Source organism: Dermacentor andersoni, chromosome 11 (assembly GCF_023375885.2).
Source record: "Dermacentor andersoni chromosome 11, qqDerAnde1_hic_scaffold, whole genome shotgun sequence".
Classification (NCBI taxonomy): domain Eukaryota; kingdom Metazoa; phylum Arthropoda; class Arachnida; order Ixodida; family Ixodidae; genus Dermacentor; species Dermacentor andersoni.
In genome coordinates, this window is record NC_092824.1 from 87,806,779 (window position 1) to 87,824,066 (window position 17,288).

The 17,288-nt window shown below is 43.7% G+C and overlaps 1 long non-coding RNA gene across 12 annotated transcripts in view; it reads right to left on the minus strand.

Annotated features, from left to right (window-relative positions):
- Nucleotides 1-16,021, minus strand: part of LOC126517420 (uncharacterized) — a 62,018-nt gene extending 45,997 nt beyond the window's left edge. For 3 of the 12 annotated variants that reach the window (XR_011891185.1, XR_008609833.2, XR_008609827.2), the window contains exons 1-5: nt 14,662-16,017; nt 8,519-8,733; nt 7,197-7,308; nt 6,912-7,073; nt 842-1,006 (exon numbers count right to left, since the gene is read on the minus strand). This is a non-coding gene — a long non-coding RNA (uncharacterized lncRNA). Of the gene's footprint in view, nt 1-841; nt 1,007-6,911; nt 7,074-7,196; nt 7,309-8,443; nt 8,734-14,661 lie in introns of all 12 variants that reach the window. The other 9 variants (XR_008609830.2, XR_011891184.1, XR_011891186.1 and 6 more) reach the window with 9 other exon arrangements.
- Between the last annotated feature and the right edge of the window lie 1,267 nt (nt 16,022-17,288).

Consider the following 17,288-nt stretch of genomic DNA (forward strand, 5'->3'; position numbering starts at 1 on the left):
ACTGATTGCAAGCTACAAGTGTAACACACCGTAGTGCACAGAACTAATATCATTGTAGGCAGCGTTGTGCCGTTATCTTAGGCTATCAGTATTGAGTCAGTCGGCTCAATAAGCTGCGACTCGTTACCTGAAAACGAACACGGGACTAACTCCGTCATCTCTTAGTTTTTGTGTTTTCGTTCGAAAATGTGCGAGTTCGATTAACACAACGGCCAATGGCAAGCACGCATGGCAGTTTTATAACTTCGAACTGGCTTGCGTCGCCATCGACGTAATGTGCCTAATGTGCTTCCTTTTGCTGCATATCTAAGTTATGGTGTATGTTCCAAAACAACTCGGGGATTTTGAGGGACGTCTTAAAGGGAAGCTCCAGACTAATTTTTACAAACGGTATTAGAATATACGACAGCAAAGCGAAGTACATCAAGAAGACACGCCTTTGCGGGGGTGCTATAATGAAAATATAGCCACTGAAGTAGCGCACACGAATCATGTCTGAGAACTGAACGTTTATGGTAAAGTTGAGTAAAATGCATACTATGAACAACGCACATGCTTTCACGTCAATTTACAATGAACATTTAATTGTGAGGCAACGCACTTCTGCCCCTTGTGCCGTGTTCCTCAAGCGATGCTTCACTGGGTCAGCTCAAATTTACGAAGTTAGCATTTTTTTATCATAAGATTAGTCAGGTAACTGTGACTGCGCTAATTATGCGTTTTTTTTTTCATTGTTATAGCGTCTTGTTCACGCTACCGTGCTAACCGTTATAAGAAACATTGGCGTCCTCGAGTTGGCGTTGGCGTTCTCGAGTGCGTGAAGTTGTTTTTACGAAATTACCTTTGCCGAGTGAAATTCAATGGAAAGATTAGGAAGAAGTCACGTGTTCGATGCACTCGTAGAGTCGGCCATCGTGCTGCCTCTCACGCTGGTCCCGGTGACGATGCAGGAGTGGCCAGCATCATCTTTGCTTGCCAGACGGGTCCACGACACAATCAGGACGATCTCGTGCCGTTCATTCACGGGACCAATAAAATAAATAAAGAAAAATAAAACATTGCACACGCATGTGAGGAGCACAAATACTAAGATGGGGCACAGGAAATCATGAGGTTCTATTCTGTACAACATCAAACGCCAAAGTGATCTGTCGAAAAATTTTAGTCAACTTGCTCGGGTACGCCAAGAAATAACTCAATATGCGATCAGTGTTCTTTCGTTCTTTTTTTTTATTTGTGATGCAGAGAAAGACTTGGCTACTTCTAGTGACGTTTACTTCGCGGACGACTGCATGAGGTGCAACCTAGAGACGAAAGGACAAAAAGATCCCTGCTTGTGTCCGCCATTGGTAGTATGTTTTTACTTTTGTTTTCACCTTGCAAATTTAGGGATGTATTCTAAAGCGATCACTTACGTAGATAGCTTAACTTTCGCGAGACTCGCCCCCGGATTCAATCAAGCATACAGTCGACAGCACTTCTGTCACTGCGCGTAGAGAGGCAAAAGTAGATACGTTGTCTCATTAGAGCAAAAAAAAAGCAAAACGCAGGAACAACTCGCACCGTAATAGGTAGTGTAGAAGGGCTTAGGCCCTAATTTCGCAAAGGCTACGATACCACAACTCCTCACGGGAGACAAGCGGAGCTATGCGATGGCAACACATCACAAACCGAACCACTGTAGTCCTTGACCTCAAGTATCTCTCTCTCGCCTTGTCTGATTATTATGAACATGCAAGATTCGGCTGAGTCAACTTTCGACGATGGCTTTGCACCTGGAAGCTGGACGCCAACATAATATTGTTCTGACATTTGACTTATGCTTATTCTACTTTTCCTAACGCAGCTCGAAAATTTGCCTACGTGATCCCCGATTGCTGAACATCCCATTTCACCTTCCGCCCATGCCTCGTAAGGTCTGCAGTGCTTGTGATCAGTTTTGTTAAAAGGATCAATTCTCGGTTATAACGCTACGAGATTATTAGTGCTGGAATTATCACGTGTATATAATTGCGCTATGCAATAATTTTTTTAATTATGGGAATTCGTAAGTAACGTAATGTATGACTGCTGTTGTGTAGCTGAGCCGACCGAGTAAGACGAAGGTTGAATATCACTGTGCATTAAGAAATGTTTGATTGCCTAAGGGACGTTGATCATGGCAAGTAAATTTGCAGAAAGTAAGATCAGTTGGATCTCATACGGTACGCATTACGAGATCATAACCGAGAGCTTACCGCTATCCTTGAAAAGGGTATGGGCACCAATATACGGAGCAGGCACTTGGGGATCATACACAGAACTTTGAGAAGAAAAATGTTAGGAATATTGTTCAGAGACAAGACTGTGATGTGGATTAGTTAGCAAACATTGGATAGCCACTATTTTAGTAAGCATTAAGAGGAAAAGACAGAGCTGGACGGTCCATGCAATGCGTAGGGGAGATAACGGGAGGGGCATTAGAGTTTACAGAATGTGCGCCAAGGGCAGAGAAGCGAAGTCGAGAACGGCAGGAAATGAGGGGGTGTGATAAAATTAGAAAGTTGACAGACTTAAAATGCAATCAGCTGGCGCAAGTCCAAGGTTATGAAAATCTCTGGGAGAGAACATAAACAGACTGATGGTGATGATTGCAATATGCAATATTTTTTTTCCTGGGTATGGCTGTGGTCATGCAAATTTTTTTTATGTTGCAGTACAGCTTCGGTAATATTTATTGTTACTCTGCATTTGGATCTGTTTGCTTGAATATTTTATGTAAACTCTTAGTCAATGCGCCATACAGGAGCCTGTAAGGTATGATGAATTAATCATATAATTAATTAATTACACATTACACAGTTCACAAACTATGCCGCAGTTAAAACACTAAATCAGGTAGCTACACAGCGTCAAACATCTACGAAGCGATGCCACGTGGACAAAGGAGATTTTTATTCTCCTCCAGGGAAATATGGCGATAAAAGATGGGTGCACACAGACACATGTCTAGATATATTAAGGATTCTCTACCACATACAAATTCTGGAGGTTCGGCTAAGAATTGACCCACCCAGTGGCACATACTAAATGCCATATAATCAAAAAACTTCACTAAATAATCAATAGAACATAAAGCGCCAATCATTACGACGTCTGTGCGCTTCAGATATACTTGAGCGTAGGTATTAGATGTTAAGGTTTCATGTAAGAATTTACTATTTTTCACTGCACGTAATAGAGGTGCGCACTAGGACAACCTTAGCAGTCAGCATACAGAGGTTACATAAGCCTTTTTGCTGGCACTTTCACTCGACACAGATAGGGAGTGAGCCTTCTTACGTTTTACAGAATTTCTAAAGATCACTTGTGGTAGATGGCTTAGTTGCATTCCTCGATCTGAAATATTTGTAGAGGTGGCCAATAATTTCCACAAAAAAAAACCGAGCTACAGTCGACTAATCGACGAAAATTCACGAGTTAACTTCATTACTTTATGGAACATATTGCGATTCACGAATTCTAACCAGTTAGTTTGCAAGGCATATCCACCAGGAAGAAAATTTGAGAACGGCAGGGGTTTCATCATCTGCCACAGGTGATTCTCTTAGTTCTGTAAAACAAAAATGATCGCCCAGTATTAGTCTCGCATACATATATCCACAAATCTATCCGCCAAAGTACCGATCGACACAGCAGCAGCAGACACACAAAACCCGGGGCGAGTAGGCAAAGGAAGCTTCTCTTTATTATACACATCTAAATAAGAGCGCAAGCTGGAAATGTGAACACCAAAGCTGCTCCTATTACACTGTTTAGGTTATCGTTACGTTATCATCAGCTCTGCGGGTTGCCGCCTGCCTGCCTACTTATCGCGCACCGTAATTAATAACAGTGTGCGAGTGCGTGTGAGTGCGCGCGCATCTGGCTGGCGTGCGAGCGAGAGACATTCAGAAAACAATAGTACGACGACGTCCACACAACGTCAAGAACGAAAACCGTGGTGAAGCATGACAAAAAGGACGACAACGCCATGGTGAAAGCGATTGCAGGAACACTGCGACGATGCCGTGTTGTGCTGCTGAGCACGAGGTCGCGGGATCGAATCCCGGCCACGGCGGCCGCATCTCGATGGGGGCGAAATGCGAAAGCACCCGTGTACTTAGATTTAGGTGCACGTTGAATAACCCCAGTTTGTCGAAATTTCCGGAGTCCTCCACTACGGCGTGCCTCATAATCAGAAAGCGGGTTTGGCACGTAAAACTTCCGATTTTTTTTTTTTTTTTTTTTGCGATGATGCCGCAAAGACAATCATGGCAAGACGACCACGCGGCTGACACGGTCATCACGACAGCGGCGAAGCTTGACTATGACGTAAACATGACGGCGATTACAACTACTTCAAGGGTTCGAAGAAGACAGTGCAATAACGGCTACAATGAGATGCGGAAACCATGACGGCATGACAACAATGACAATGAAGACGACGATGACACCAACATGTTGAGTGTGACAGCAACAAGATAACAAAACCACAGGGACATGATGACAATGTGATTGTCACTGACGTCGGTCACAGAACTGCTTAACTGCTGTGGCAGGAAGAAATTGTGCAGAAGTCAACGGTGATGATTATCAGCGTATAGATAGCCCGAACGAACAACTTAACGAAAGACTGAAGGAGCCAACTAACGAACGAACGGACCATTAACTGAATGAAGGATTGAAAAAACCGACGAACGAACGAACGAACGAACGTTTTCTTTGTCGGATCCGAACATCGACCACCGAACAACGACGAAAACGGTCGAAAAGGGAAAGAAAGCTATTCACCTAAAAGTTGCAACCAGAAGCATTCTACAGTGCACATTGCCACTGTCGCCACTGCCGCTGTTAAGCATCATCCTCAATGACGACGCATGCGCTATTCATGCCTATAGTGGCCATTCTTTCCTGCCACAGCAGTTTAGTCATGCCACCGACGACATGATCACCACGTCATAGTGTCAACGTCGTCGTGTTGCAATCTTGTTGTCGTCCTCAGAATTTCGCTGTCGCCTATTAGTAGTAGTAATAATAGTATTTTGAAATATAAATATCGTTATGTTAATATAGGTTGTTAACAGAATGTAAGAAAATAACTCTCAGTATGAAGCGACAAAGAGAAAACGGAGTTTGCGGAAGCTACAAACAGACGTGAACACAACACAGAAGGTCCATATTGCACACTAATAAATCTTTCAAATGCGGTCCACAAAGAAATGAGGCACAGGTAGAAACAAAATGTTATGCGATACACTGGCCTCACCAGTAAAGCAGCACGGCCATATAAACTCGATCGTTCTAAATTTCTCTAGTGCTTTGACCAACGGCAAAGAATCTCTTACTTTCCATAATGATACGATCGCCTTTCAGGTATTCAGAGGCCTAAGGACGCAGATTATACAGCAGAGGATACATGGCCCTCTGGGACGACATACGCAAAGCTGCCAAACTGCGCTTTCTCAAAATAACGTGTCTAATATGTCCCGGGTACATCTTAATACGAATGTGTCCTATTTTTTAATGCATACTTTTGGCATTACCCATTCCTTCCCTCGAAAAGCAACACGCATCTCACTTGTCCTCGTCGCATCGATACACAGACAACACTGTGCACCTACCTGGTTTGGTGTTTGCATTTCGGGATAGCTTGCGAACGCTGTGATGCACCAATATACGTGTTGTACGAGGTGAAGCCTATCCATAAACATTTCATGAATTTACTCGGTGCATGCAAAACATTCAACGTCGCCGTTAGTTGTATAGCGTTTCAGAAAAAAAGGTTCTCTTCAAATAGATTTCAATATGCGCGTTGAAGATTCATATCATTTTTCTTTTGCATGAATTTTATGTTCTGGGCGTATTAACGATTTAAATTTTTGCAACCGATTGTGCCACGGAAGCAATCAGTAAGAACAAGGCGAGACGTCGGCAGACGTATACCTGCACACAGAATTACTTGAATACGCTATCAGACAGTTTGGAATTGCGTTCCATAATACGGAACGAACAGGTTACTTTTTATACGCGTCAACGTCAAATTCAGACAAGTGCTCCACTGAACAAGAAGCTGTAGTGCATTTGACTATCTATTGCTCGGCCTACTTCGCAGGTACGAAAAATAACGCGCTCACAGCAAGAAACAGCGTAAAAGAATTTCGCATATAGCGGCTACACAAAAGGTTGATTGAAAAAAAAAATTAAATGATGGGGTTTTACGTGCCAAAACCACCGTCTGATTATGAGGCACGGCGTAGTGGAAGACTCTGGAAATTTCGGCCACCTGGGGTTCTTTAACGTGCACTTAAATAGAAGTACACAGGTGTTTTCGCATATTGCCCCCATCGAAATGCGGCCGCCGTAGCCGGGATTTGATCCCGCGACCTCGTGCTCAGCAGCCCTACACCATAGCCACTGAGCAACCACGGCGAATAAAAGGTTGATTGAGCGTAATTACGTCAAAACAGTTGCAAGGATTAAGCTCATCTCGTCAGCCGGGACACGAAACTTGACTCGGCTACGACTTCCCGAGCTGCCCAAACCAAGCCAAGAATTCCAATTCAAATTTATGTGCATAATCGAAGATATGATTATGAGGCACGGTGCAGTGCCGGACTCCGGTTTAATTTCGACCATCTGGGGGTTTTCTAACGAGCACTCAATGCTCACTACGCAGGCATTCGATGATGTTGACCTACCAATGCATCCAACTTCCCATTCTTCTAAAGAAATTATGTTAGAAATAAACAGACTTTTGCTACACCTGATTCCTTAACGAACGTGAAATCTTCCGATAAGCGGTAGATCAGGCCACTAGAACAGCTGACCACTAAGCCGGCAGGGCGGTCTGAGAGATACCAGGTAGGGCCGTAGAATGGACAGAAAGATACCACTTCGCAAGAACGGGTGGCTTCTTGATCGACAAGGCGGGCAGCAAGACACCAGGCTGTAGAAGAGCTGGCCACTAGGTCCGCTGTACGGGCAGCAGTGCACAAGTAGGCAAGAGCTGCTGGCCACCAGGTCTGCAGGGCGGCGACCAAGACACCAGGCCACTTGAACACCCCAGTCACCCAAGTTGGCATAAAAAAATTTATTGAATAGCGGCACATACCTAAAGGAATATCCACACTCACTCAAGGTAACGTGAAACAAGTTCATTTAGGAGCGGTGCGTACCGTTCAAACTCAGTGACACAACTTGGTCTGCAGGCTGGTAACGAACCCGGCTCTTTAAGCAGGGCGGCCCCATCCTTTACGCACCAGACCTTGGACTGCCCCGTGAACTAAGCTGCCGTGGAACAGATTAGATAAGGATTAACAAACCAACAGATAGACAAACATACAGTGAATGAATGAATGTATGATGTTTATTGGAGCAAGGGCCAGGTATGGCCAAAGAGCGCCAGGTCCGTGGTGATGGGTTCGCAGTGTAGGTATGAGTTGCTAAAGTTGATGTGACTTGGCTGTAAAGGGGCGTTAAATATAGTCGCTCTCGAGTGCGGGAAATCTATCTGTAATAAGATAAGTCACTTTCTGACAATTATTTACGTGATTATTAACGAATTTCCGAAAATTATTTCTCACGTTAAAAGCCGTAGTCTCTAGCCCTTTAGAATATTGGCGCCACCTGTTTTATCACTTTTCCCAACAGTGCAGAGTCAACGCATGGATCATTCACACCCTAAAGTGACTTTTACAGACAATTATTTACGCAGTGAACAAACGAATTTGCGCAAATTCGTTTGCACGTTAGGAGCAGAACACGATGGCCCTTTAGAATATTAGCGCCACTGTGTTCTATCGCGTTTCCTAACAGCTGAGATCCAACGCATAGATCATTCCCACCTGAAAGTTCCTTTCTGAGACAACTATTTACGCGGTGAATAAACGAATGTTCGTTTAACGGCGAATAAACGGCGGTTCGTTCGAATCAAGAGCCACGGTAACGTCCTACGTACACGAGCAGCCGTCGTAGTCACTTTGTTTTCTTTAAGTAATAAGAACGAATTTTGTTCGGACAGTACAAGGTAAGGCTATTCACTAAAACAGGTATGCCTATTCACTGAACCACATTAACATTGTGAAAATGTCAGCCAACGTGAAAGGAATCCGCGATAATATGTGCTGGCTACATCGCTCGTTGTTACGGAGAATGGCCGTGTAGAAGTAGCCTACTGAAATGTGGCAAAAAGACTGATGTCAATATAGATGCTGATTTCGAGGACGTTGACCTACCGCCTCGTCCAACTTGTTGTTTATTAAAGAATTTATGATAGAAATCACAGAATTTTGCCCCTTGTGATTCTCTAGCGCCCGCGTAATTTTCTGATCAGCAGCAAACCAGGTCGCTAGAGGAGCTGGCCACCAGGCTCGTATGGTGGACAGCGACCAAGCAGGTAGCTAGAACAGTTACCAATCAGTACCTATAGGGTGGGCATCGACGAAGCAGGTTGCTACCACAGTTGTTGATCAGGATCGTAGATTGAGCAGCAATATACCAGGTTACCGGAACAGCTGGCCGCCAGGTCTGCAGGGTGAGCAGCGTGATACCACTTCGCAAGAACGGGAGGTGACCAGATCCGCAAAGCGAGCAGCGAGACGCCAGGCCGATGGAAGAGCTGACCACCAGGTCAACAGGGCGGGCAGCCAGATAACAGAGCACTGGAACTGCTGGCCACCGGGACCGCAGGCGAGGGACTAGGACACCGGGCCGCTAGAACAACCCAGTAACCATAATTAGCGCTTAGAAAGGATCGTTCATGAGCGCCACATACTTACGTGATGAATAAGCGAATTTGCTTAAATGACTTTGAGCGTTAAAAGCTGAAGCCTATAGCCTTTAGAATATTCTCTCAGCCGTGTGTTATAACTTCTAACAGATCATATTCAACGCATAGATCATTCCCCCTGAAATAAATTTTACTGACAATTATTTATGCGATGAATAAATGAATTTGCGTAAATAACTTTCCGCATTAAAAGCAGGAGCATATAAGCCTTTAGAATATGCTCTCCGCTTCCTGTATAACTTCTAACAGCTCAGAATCAATGCATAGATCATTCCCCATCAAATACACTTTCGCTGACAATTATTCACGCGATGAATAAACGAATTTGCGTAAGAAACCTACCGCGTTAAAACCAGAAGCCTATAGCCGTTTAGAATAATCTCTCCACTCGCTTTATACTTTCTAAGAGCTCAGATTCAAGGCATAGATAATTCCCCCAGCAAATAATCCTTCACTGCATATCATTCACGCGATCAATAATAGAATTTCCGTAAGTTACCTTCCGCGTTAAAACCAGAAGCTTATGGCCCTTTAGAATAATCTCTCCGCTTGCTTTAGAAGTTCCCTCAGCTCATATTCAACACATAGATCATTCTCCCAGCAAATGAATATCACTGACAATTATTTACGGGATGAATAAGCGGATTTTCGTAAATAACTGTCTGCGTTAAAAGCCGTAGCCTATAAGCCTTTATATTATTCTCTCCGCCATGTTTTATAACTTCTAACAGCTCAGATTGAACGCATAGATCATTCCGCCAGCAAATAAACATTTACCGACAATTATTTAGGTGATGAATAAAGGAAATTGGGTAAATTGGTTTCCACGTTAAAAGCAGAAGCCTATGGCCCTTTAGAATCTTGTCTCCGCGGTGTTTTATAACATCTAACAGATCAGGTTCAACGCATAGATGATTCCCCCAGCAAATGCATTAACGCGATAAACGCAACAAACGAATTTACGAAAGTAACTTTCCGCGTTAAAACCAGAAGCCTATTGCCCTTTCCAATATACTCTCCGCTTATTTATAATGTCTAACAGCACAGATTCAACGTATAGACCATTCATCTAGCAAATAAACTTTAGTAACAATTTTTGATGCGATGAAATAACGAATTTGTATAAAAACTTTACGCGTAACAACTAGAAGCTGCTAGAAGCCTATAGCCCTTTAGCATAATCTCTCCGCCGTTTCCTCATTTCGCGGAAGACCTGGTAACAGCCGCAGTTAGGAAACAGTGCTGTGCCGCTTACGTTTGGGCGTCGCATTCACAAATGCTTATGCATTTCTGATTGGAATGGCTGATAGCGCCGAGTGCAATGCCTGCGGTATCGAGGAAACCATAGAACACCTACTGTGCTACTGCCCATCTTATGAAAATGAAAGGCAAGACCTCTGCACAGCTCTCAATCAGCTAGATGGAAAGCCGTTCACCTTGAACATGATCTTGGGATCATGGCCTCGCATATCACAGCTACAAAAGGCCACAAAAGCGCTGCTGCGATATTTGAAAGCGACCGGATTGAGTCAGCGTCTGTGATCCGGACTGAGTGACCGACTGATATCTCCAGTTGACTTTGTCTCTTTTTTTTAATCTTTCCGTCCCCCTTTCCCTTTCCCCAGTGTAGGGTAGCCAACCGGGCTCAGTCCTGGTTAACCTCCCTACCTTTCATTTATCATTTTCTCTCTCTCTCTCTCTCCGCCGTGTTTTATAACTTCTAACAGATCAAATTACACGCATAGATCGTTCCTCCAGTAAACGCACTTTCACTGACAATTACTTAAGCGATGAATAAACGAATTTGCATAATTTACTTTCCGTGTTAAAAGCAGACGCCCATAACCCTTTAGAATAATCTCGATTTGCTTTATAACGTCTAATAGGTCAGACTGATTATTACGCATAGATTGATTACGCATAGATTATTCTCCCAGCAAATAAACTTTTACTGACAATTACTTACGCGATAAATAAACGAATAAACAAAAATTCTGCTTCCACGTTAGAAGAACGCGATAGCCTTTTAGAATACAGGCGCCATCGTGTTCTATGGCTTTCCGTTAACATTGAGATTCAAAGCACAGATCGTTCCCACCTAAAAGTCACTTTCTGAGACAATTATGTATGCGATGAATAAACGAATTTCCACAAATTATTTGTCACGTTAAAAGCAGAAGCCTCTAGCCACATAGAATATAAGCGCCACCTGTTTTATCGCTTTTCCTAACAACTCAGAGTCAACGCATAGATAATTCCCACATGCAATTCACTTTTTCAGACAATTATTTACGCGTTGAATAAAAGAATTTGCGCAAATTAGTTTCCACGTTCGAAGCAGAACGCAATAGTCCTTTAGAATATTAGTGCCACCTGTTTATCACCTTGCCTAACAGCTCACCAGACAACGCATAGATCATTTCTACCTGCAAGTCACTTTCTGAGACAATTATTTACGTGAACAAGAAACGAATATCCGCAAAATGGTATCCACACTAGAAGCAGAACGCGTTAGCCCTTTAGAATATTAGCGCCACTGTGTACTATCTCTTTTCCTAGCAGGTCTGATTCAAAGCATAGGGCATTCCCACCTAAAAGTCACTTTCTGAGACAATTATTTACACGATTAATAAACGAATTTCCGCAAATTATTTGCCACGTAAAAACCAGAAGCCTCTAGCCCTTAGAATATTAGCGCTACCTGTTTTATCACTTTTCCTAACAGCTCAGTCAGCTCATAGATCATTCCCACACGAAAATCACTTTTTAGACAATTATTTAGGCAATGAATAAACGAATTTGCGCAAATTTGTTTCCACGTTAGAAGGAGAACGCGATAGCCCTTTAGAATGATAGCGCCACTGTGTTCTATCACTTTCCTTAACAGCTCGGATTTAACCCATAGATCATTCCCACCTGAAAGCTACTTTCTGAGACAAATATTTAGGCGATGAATTATTGAATTTCCGCAAATTACTTCCCACGTTAAGAGCAGAAACTTCTAGCCCTTTAGAATTTTAGCGCCACCTGTTTTATCACTTTTGCTATCAACGCAGACTCAACGCATGTATCATTCCCACCTGAAAGTAACTTTTTAGCCAATTATTTAGGCGATTAATAAACGAATTTCCGTAAATTATTTCCCACGTTAGAAGCAGAACGCGATATCCATTTAGAATATTAGCGCCACCTATTTTATCACTTTTGCTATCAGGTCAGACTCAACGCATAGATCATTCCCACCTGAAAGTCACTTTTTCAGACAATTATTTACCCGATGAATAACGAATTTGGGCAAATTAGTTTCTACGTTAGAAGGATAGCGCGATAGTCCTTTAGAATATTTGCGCCATCTGTTTTATCACTTTTCCTCGCAGCTCAGAGTCAACGCATAGATCATTCCCACCTGAAAGTCAATTTTTAGACAATTATTTAGGCGATGAATAAATGAATTCCCGCGAATTATTCGCCACGAAGAAAGGAGAAGCCTCTAGCCCTTTAAAATATTAGCGCCACCTGTTTTATCACTTTTTCTAACAGCTCAGAGTCAACGCATACATGACGTTTACCTGAAAGTCACTTTTCAGACAATTAAGGCGAATAATAAATGAATTTGAGCAAATTTGTTTCCACGTTAGAAGACGAACGCGACAGCCTTTTAGAATATTAGCGCCACTGTGTTCTATCTTTTCCTAACGGCCCAGATTCAACGCATAGATCATTCCCACCTGAAAGTCACTTTCTGAGACAATTTACGCGACTAACAAACGAATTTCCACGAATCATTTGCCACGTAAAAAGGAGAAGCCTCCAGGTCTTTATAATAGTAGCTCCACCTCTTATCACTTTTCCTAACAGCTCAGATTCAACGCATAGGGCATTCCCACCTAAAAGTCACTTTCTGAGACAATTATTTACGCGATGGGTAAACGAATTTCCGCAAATTGTTTGCAACTATAAAAGCAGAAGTCTCTATTCGCTTTAGATTATTAGCGCCACCACGTTCTATCGCTTTTCCACGTTCTATCATTTCCGCGTGAAATCACTTGTTAGACAATTATTTAGGCGATGAATTAACCAATTGGCTCAAATTAGTTTCCATGTTAGAAGCAGAACGCCATGGCCCTTTAAAATATTCGGACCACCGTGTTCTATCGCTTTTTCTTGAACTCAGATAAAACGCATAGATCATTCCCACTTGAAAGTCACTTCTTTAGACAATTATTTAGGCGATGAACAATCGAATTTCCGCCAATTATTTGCCACATTAGAAGCTGAACGCGATAGCCCTTTAGTATATAGGCGCCACCGAGTTTATCGCTTTTCCTAGCAGCTTAGATTCAATGCATAAGTCATTCCCACACAATTATTTAGGCGATGAATAAACGAATTTGCGTAAATTAGCTGCCACGTTTTAAACAGAAGCCTATAGCCCTTTAGCATATTAGTGCCACCGTGTTTTATCGCTTTTCTTATCAGCTGAGATTGGACGTGTATATCATTCCCCCATCAAATGCACTTTTTCAGACAATGGCTTACGCGATGAATAAACTATTTGCGTAAGTTTGTTTCCACGTTAAAAGCAGTAGCCTATAGCCCTTTAGTATATCCTCGCCACCTGTTTTTTCACTACCCGTAACAGCTCAGATTCAACGCATTTATTATTCAGCCAGCCAATGCACTTTTTCTTACAATGGTTGACGCGATGAATAAAGGAAGTTGCGTAAATTTCTCTCCCCGTTAAAAGCAGAAATCTGTAGCCCATTAGAACATCCCCTCCACCGTGTTTCACTTCTCTGAACAGCTGATAGTCAACGCATGGATGATTCCTCCTGTAAATCCACGTAGGCTGATCCACGTAGGCTGTAAATCCGTTAGGCTGATTAATTTATGCTAACTAGCGAAAGGTGAACAATGTAACTAATGAACGAATGTACGCATGAACCGTTGACTGAACGAATTTTCGAACCAACATTTCGTTTGCCGATCCCGAACACTGACATGTGACAAAAACAGTCGAAATAGAATGTCCCCTTCTACAGCCTGTTACGTGCAAGAACCAAGATATGATTGTAGGACATGGCCTAGCGTCAAACTGCGAAAAAATTCCGGCCAGCTGGGGTTCCTTATGGTGAACTCAATGCTCACAAGTGGTATATCTGCACTTACCCCCAACGAAATCCAGCCCCGCCCGCTGAGATTTGATCACGAGCTTTCGGCCTTAGGCACGCGACGCCAAAGCCGCAACTCCACGACGGAGGTTTGTTCAATGCAAGAGCCACGGTAACGTCCTACGTACACGAGCAGCCGTCGTAGTCACTTTATGTTGACTTCAAATAAGAAGAACGAATTTTGTTCGGACAGTACGAGCTAAAGCTATTCGCTAAAACAGGTAAGCACTTGTACACTGAACCAGATTAACATTGTGAAAATGTCAGTCAACGCGAAAGGAATCCGCGATATATGTGCCGGCTACATCGCGCGTTGTTACGGAGAATGGCCGTGTTTAAATAGAAAGAAGTAGCCATACTGAAATTTGCAAAAAGATTGATGTCAACATAGATGCTGATTTCGAGGACGTTGACCTACCGCCTCGCCCAACTTGCTGTTTAATAAAGAATTTATGATAGCAATCAACATAATTTTGCCACTTGGTATTCTTTAGCGCGCGTGATCTTCTGATAAGCAGCAAAGCAGGTCGCTAGAGGAGCTGGCCACCAGGCTCGTATGGTGGACAGCGACCTAGCAGGTAGCTAGAACAACTACCAATCAGTACCGTACAGGGTGGGCATCAACGCAGCACGTTACTACCAGAGTTGCTGATCAGGATCGTAGATTGAGCAGCAATATACCAGGTTACCGGAACAGCTGGCCGCCAGGTCTGCAGGGTGGGCAGCGTGATACCACTTCGCTAGAACGGGAAGTCACCAGATCCGCAAAGCGGGCAGCGAGACACCAGGCCGATGGAAGAGCTGACCATCAGGTCCACAGGGCGGGCAGCAAGATAACAGCACTGGAACTGCTGGCCACCGGGCCCGCAGGCGAGGGACTAAGACACCGGGCCGCTAGAACAACCCAGTAACCCTAGTTAGCGTGAAGAAAGGTTCGTTCATGAGCGCCACGTACCTAATGGCACATAAGCAGTGACCCAAGATAGCGTAGAATAAGTTCATTGAAGACCGGTGTCCTACATATCAGACCGTGGACTACTCCCTGACCCAAGGTGGAGTTAAAGAAGTCAGATACGGATTAACAAGTCAAAAGACAGACAGACAGACAAACCTATCACGAATAGAGTGAAGTTTCAGAAGGGTCTGGGCGTGAGCTAGTTGCTATGGGTCATTCACTTTATACAGCGCAGATCAGGCAAGCACTCTTGCGTGCAACTACAGGCATAGACAAAGGTAAAACGTTAGCCTAGGCGAAAGCAAGCCGCGATATCGGGGTTGCCTACGTAACCGATTATTGAGTCGAGCGCGACATTTATATACAGGAAAATGGCCGAAACCAAACAGAAAGGAACGAAGTCAGCCGAGTCGCTAATTTTGAAAATCTTAACCCACCAACTAACCCAACCAGCCGTTCTTTATAAAGAAATTGTGATAGAAAGAAACGACCTTTTTTTCTCATGCGACTCTATACCGCAAGCCCGATCTTTTGATCAGCAGCAGACCATGTCCCCAGAATACCTGGCCACCAGTTCCACAGGACAGGCAACAACAAACCAGGCTGCCTGCCAGGACTGCCGTCCAATTGGTCCACAATATGGGCAGCAAGATACCAGACCGCCAAAAGGCCTGGGTACCGGGCGAGCAGAGCGGGCAGCATGATACCAGGTAGCTAGAGCAGCTGGCCACCAGGTCCACAGCATGGGGAGTCACCAGGCTTCCAGAACAGAGGATCACCAAGTCTGTAGTACGGTCACCAAGACGCCAGGCTGATTGAAGAGCTGACCAGTTGGCCCACAGGGTGGGCATCGAGATGACTGTGCTCAATAACTGCTGGCCGCCAGGTCACCTGGCCGCTAGAATAGCCCAGTGTTCATTGTTGGCGCGAAGAAGGTTCATTCAAGCGCTTCGTATACCTAGCGGAATATGCACCGTGACTCAAGATAGAGTTGATTGACGAGTGGCGTATACAGATCGCCAACTCAGGGACGGAAGATGGTCTGAAAATTGGTAACGAAACCTGTTCCTTCAGCACAGCAACTCGACGTTCTAGACTTTAGACCTTGGACTACTCCATGAACCATATTGGCGTGAAACATGCAAAATACAGATTACGAAACTAACAAACAAACAAACACACCGCGAAACAGGTGAAGTTTTAAAAAAAAACAACCCACACTCATTGCAAGTTACAACTGTAACACACTGTAGTGCACATAACTAATATCGTTGTAAGCAGCGTTGTGCCATTATCTTATGCTATCAGTATTGAGTCAGTCGGCTCAATAAGTTCCGACTCGTTACCTGAAAACGAACACGGGACCAACTCAGTCATTTCTTAGTTTTTGTGTTTTCGTTTGAAAATGTGCGGGTTCGATTAATACAACGGCCAATGGTAAGCACGCATGACAGTTCTATAACTTCAAACTGGCTTGCGTCGCCATGGATGTAATGTGCCTAATGTGCTTCCTTTTGCTGCAGCTCTAAATTATGGTGTAGAATATTCCAAAACAACTCGGGGATTTGGGGGCCGTCTTAATGGGAAGCTTCAGACAAATTTTTACAAACGGTATTAGATTATACGACAGCAATGCGAAGTACATCGAGAATACACGTGTCTGCGGGGGTGCTGGAGTGAAATTATAGCCACTGAAGTAGCGCACACGAATCATGTCTGAGAACTGAAAGTTTATTGGAAAGTTGAGTCAAATTCATACTGTGAACAACGCACGTGCTTTCACGCTAATTTTCAATGAACATTTAATTATGAGGCAACGCACTTCTGCCACGTGTATCCTGTTCCTCATGCGGTGCTTCACTGGGTCAGCTCAAGTGTACCCACTTATTATTTTTAATCATAAGATTCGATAACCATAATTGTGACTGCACTAATTATGCTTTTTTTTTCTTTATTATAGCGTCTTCTGCACGCTACCTTCCTAAGCGTTATAAGAAACGTTGGCGTCCACAAGTGTGGGTGAAATTGTTTTTACGCAATTACCTTTGCCGAGTGAAAGTATTCGGAAACATTAGGACGCAAGAAGTCACGTCTTCGATGCGCTCCCCTTGCTGATGCGGCTGGTAGAGTCGGCCATCGTGCTGCTTCCCACGCTGATACTGGCGACAATGCAGGAAAGGACAGCAATGTCATCGCTTGACAGATGTGTCCACGACACAATCAGGTCGATTTCGTGCCGTTCGTTCGCGGTACCGATGAAATAAATAAAGAAAAAAGAAAGCATTACACGCGTACGTGAGGAGCACACAGACAAAGGTGGGCACAGGAAAACATGAGGTTCTACTCCGATCAC